This window comes from Octodon degus, unplaced genomic scaffold (genome assembly GCF_000260255.1).
Source record: "Octodon degus isolate 3935 unplaced genomic scaffold, OctDeg1.0 scaffold00002, whole genome shotgun sequence".
Classification (NCBI taxonomy): Eukaryota; Metazoa; Chordata; class Mammalia; order Rodentia; family Octodontidae; genus Octodon; species Octodon degus.
Window position 1 is genome coordinate 20415566 of NW_004524578.1, and position 4959 is coordinate 20420524.

Genomic DNA, 4959 nt, shown 5'->3' on the forward strand with positions numbered 1-4959 from the left:
TTATTATTATTATTATTATTATTTTGCCTTTTTGAGACAGGGTCTCACCATGTAGTTCAGGATGACCTTGAGCTCACTTTGTAGCCAAGGCTGGCCTTGAACTCGCAACCAGCTTCTTCTCTCAGTCTCCTGAGTGTAGGGATTAGAGGCATACACCACAATGCTCGGCTAAAGTATATTGTTAAAATTATTATTTTTTTTTTCTGCAGTGCTGGAAAGTACATACCAGGTACGCAAGGGTTCTATCACTGAGCTACACACCCATCCCTATTTATATACTGGGAATGAAACTTAGGGCCTCATGCTTGCCAGGCAGGTGCTGTGCCACTGACCTACATCCCCTGCCTTTTTTGTTTTTTGAGACAGAGCCTCATTAAGTTGTCCAGGCTGCTTTGTGTGTGTGTGTGTGTGTGTGTGTGTGTGTGTGGTATGAGAGATTGAACCTAAGGCCTTTTCATTGGTTTTTTTTTTCTTTCTTTTTTTTTCTCTCTCTTTTGCATTTATTTATTTGATACAGGGTCTCAGTATACAGTTCAGACTCATAGTGATCCTCCTATCTCAGCCTCTCCAGTGCTGGGATTATAGGCATGAATCACCACACCAGGTCACCAGGTTTCGGGGTCAGCATGGCATATGGTACTGGGGATTGAACTTGGGACCTTGAGCTTGCCAGGTAGACACTTAGATCACTGAGATATCTCCTCAGCCCTCACTGTTTCTTTTTAAAAAAAAAAAATTTTTTTTAACATTTATTTAGTGTGTGTGTGTGTGTGTGTGTGTGTGTGGCCAGCTCAGCCCACCAGGGGGCGCAGCTGGCTGGCATGTGGTGCTGGGGGATCGAACCGTGGTCCCTGTACTTTGCCAAGCTTGTTCCAAGTAGGTGCTTTAGACCACTGAGCCATCTCTCCAGCCCCCCTCACTGTTTCTTATTGAACTACATCCCCACTACTTTTTGTTGTTTGAGATAAATTCTCTATAAAATGGTAAATTGCCCAGACTAGGCTCAAGCTTTCACTTTCGATCCTCCTATATCAGCCTCCCAGAGTGCTGGGATTACAGGTGTGTGTCACCACGTCCGGCCTTTCTCTGCTCTTCTTGCATATGAGAATTCAGCAAAAAATAAATGAGGTCTAACTGATCGTGCTAATGCATGCCTGTAATCTCAGCACTGGGGAGGCTGAGACAAGAGAATCATTACAAGTTGGAGCCAACTTTGAAAGCCTGTATCTTATATATATATAAACAGGAAGAATTGGCTTTGGTACTTGGGACTAAACCCAAGGCCTCTGCATTGAGCTACATCTCTAGCCTTTTTTTTTTTTTTTGCGGAACTGGGGATTGAACTCTGGCCCTTGCGCTTGCCAGGGAAGCGCTTATTCCACTGAGCCATCTCCCCAGCCCCTCTCTAGCCCTTTTTTTAAAATTTATTTATTTATTAACATTTATTTGGGGGGGGTGTGTGTGTGGCCAGCTCAGCCCACCAGGGGGCGCAGCTGGCTGGCATGTGGTGCTGGGGGAATCGAACCGCGGTCTCTGTGCTTTATCAAGCTTGTTCCAAGTAGGTACCTTAGACCACTGAGCCATCTCACCAGCCCCTCTCTAGCCCTTTTTGTATTTTATTTTGATGCAGGGTCTTGTTAAGTTGCTAAACTGCCCACTCTGGACTCATATTTGCAACCCTTCTGCCTCAGTCTCTCAGAGAGCTGGGATTACGGGTGTGTACCACTGCACCTTGGGAGAAGGAGAAAAATTCAATTTTTTTTTTTTTTTTGCAGAACCGGGGATTGAACTCAGGCCCTTATGCTTGCCAGGCAAGTGCTTATTCTACTGAGCCATCTCCCTGGCTCAAATCTTAAGTATGAACCTCTCTTCCTGCCCTCTGGTGATGCAAGTTGTCCCTTTGGCCTGTCTCAGGTAGTGGCAAGTACCACTACAGGAGTGACAAGTACCTGAGCTTTGGAGTCACAGGACCTGGCTTCAGCTCCTGCCTTGTCACTTATCAGCGGTGTGATCCAGCGTGGGTGACTTTGCTCCTGCTGCCTGAGCTAGGGATTTGCCTCTGTGTTGTATTGGCCTCAGGGCCCAACCTGAGTTTTCAAGACAACTCTTCCTTTCCTCGAGGATTCTACAATGATGCTTTGACTGAAAAGAAGAAACATACACACACACACACACACACACACACACACACACACACACACACACGCCTTTCCTGACCTTTAGCAAGAAAAACCCTGCCTCCCTGGGCTCTGGAATTCTCTCTGGTTAATGTCTTACTTCCTCTTTCATTTAAGAGTCAAGGTTCTTGGAGGGCATGTGGTCTCCTACCCCACCTTCCTTGCTCTCCTTGCTTCTGTGCCACATGTCACCTGCTCTGACAGTAGTGTCCCTCAGGGTATATTTCAGCCTTCACTGCCAGCCATGTGTTAAACCCCACTGCTGCCTCTGTCCCTGTCCTTCCCAGTGGCTCCCCCTTTTGGGGTTCCTCTGGCCACCAGAAAGTCCCCAACCACACAGATCCATGTACCTCCCAGTTCACTGAGGCACACTGTTCTAGCCCCCACCACAGAGTGTCACAACTGTCCCTGAGCAACCCCTCCCAGCCTTGTGGTGAGGGTGCATTAGTGACATTCCTTCTCTATGGCCTGTCCTTGCCTTGCTTCAGGGAAGGACTCCAGCTCTCAAGCTCATCTCAGGGGCCATGTTCTGCCTGAGCTGGACCCCACCTTTGCCAGCTCCCTTCCACCTGCCACTAACCTGGGCACCTTTAGGGAGAGAGCAGAATACCAGGGCTGCAGGTCCTTCCAGCCCTGCACAGCTGTCCTCATGACATCCAGGGCTCTGGAGATCAAGACCAGGCTGCCGCCCTTCCCTGCCCTGATTTACCCCCAATGTGGCCAGGAGGCCCCAGATTCCATGTGTTTCACAGGATAGCTGTGAGGGTGGTGACAATCTTGGCCCTAGAGAACACCTGTGGAGTACAGATGGCTTAGGTAGGTCAGCCCAGGTCACCTGCAGTGAGCTGTGTACCTCCTGCCTGATGCCAGATGGCATCTGCTCCTAGCACTCAGGACCAAACCTGGCACGTGGAGTGTGCTGTGCATAGTGGCACATACCTATAGTACCAATACTCCACAAGGTGGTAGGAGGCAGGAAGACTGCAAGTTCAAGCCCACCTGGGAAACTTAGTGAGACCCTCTCTCAACAACAAATAAATAAAATAAAGGGCCAGTGTAATTCAGTAGCAGAGACCTCCTGAGTTCAGCCCCAGGTATGTAAACAAAACCCAAAAGTATGTCAGAATGAATGTATTATACCCCTCTTAGGACAGTCTGCTGAGCTGGGGGTACTATCTGAAAAGTGCTTAGGCTTGTGTTGGTTGGTGCCTGTTGACATTCATTTTTCTGTGTCTGGTCTCATTGTTCCCTTGTCCTCTCCTTATGTCCTGCACAAAGCTATTAGATGATGAGATTGGCAATGCCTTGTTTCAATTGTCCCTGGTAAAAGTATAAGAACAAAGAACTTCCACCCTCTGCAAACTCAGATACTTCCTATTAGCTCCAGGGTTAGGTAGGTCACTTGGAGCTGGGGGGCAGCACAGTGGTAGAGAGTTGCTCAGCATGCTTGAAGACCTAGGTTTAATCTGGGGCAGAGTAAAATAAATAGAAAACCACTTTGGCCCAACCCAGTCAAGACTTCTGTTTTGTTTGGATTTTTTTAAACACAGTGTCTCACTCTGTAGTTCAGGCTGGCTTTGAACTCACTACATAGACAGGCTAGCCTGGAGCTTTTGGCAATCTTTCTGCTTCAGCTTCCTGAGTGCTGGGATCATGGGGTTGTGCCAACATCCCCCAACTCCAACAGCCAAGATTTAGTAATTAATCCCACACATCTCACCAGTACTGTCTCTTGTTTTACTCCCACTTTAATTCTCTGTCGTGGTCCCACTGCAATCTCCTTGTAACTCTAGGAGCTCTGTTCTAATACCTGTCAGTAGTACAGTGGACCCTTGCCTTATGAACTCAATTTGTTCCCTAGGGCTGCTTATAACTCCAACTTGTCAACTAAAGACTCAGGCTCCTCTATAAAGCTCTCAAAGTCTCTCTCTTGTATACAAGAAGATCCCAGTGTCCTTAGAGAGACATTGGCCCAGCCCAGGATTTCTCAATTAATCCCATCCAGCAAAGGATGTGTTCCTTCCAGAATTATGTAAGGGTGGAATCTGTATCTGAGAGCATCTGGAAGCACATTCAGGCCAGCACTCAACACTGGTCATAAGTTGAAACTAAAATTCTGGCAATAACCCAAGTTGTTCGTATGTCAGGCTAGTCATAACTCAAGGGTTCACTGTACATTCAACAATAATGTGTTGCGTTGAGCCGGCTACTGTACCCAGGCTGGGCGTGCAAAGGTGATACAAGCAGACCTTACCCTCGAGAAGATATCAATTGGATTTGAAGGAGATGTGGAAACAGAGGCCCAAAGTATGGAATCACAAGCGGTGGGGGTTACTCTTGCTTGAGGGTGGGTGGAGGGATGGCAGTTTCCAAGTTTAGGGAAGTGGGCAGAGGGTGCAGCTCAGAGATAGTTACTTACTCAGCTATGCCTTTGAGGCCTGAGTTGGGGTCTCAGCACCATAAAAATGAATGTAAATTAAACATGTCTGTGCTTTTTACATGCCTTTTTTTTTTTTATGCAGGGTCTCGCTATGTAGTTCAAGCTGGCCTGGACTCACTATGTTGCCTAGGCTGGCCTTGAATTCCAGGTGATCCTCCTGCCTCAGCCTCCTGCTGGGATTATAGGCATGCACACAATGCGTGGTTGACATGCTTTTTGGTTGATTTTGTTTGCATTGCTGCCAACGGAACCCAGGACCTTAGAACATGTTAGGCAAGTTCTACACCCCAGCCCCTTGACACGTCACTTTTCCAACATGAGGACATTCTTTTTCTTTCTTTC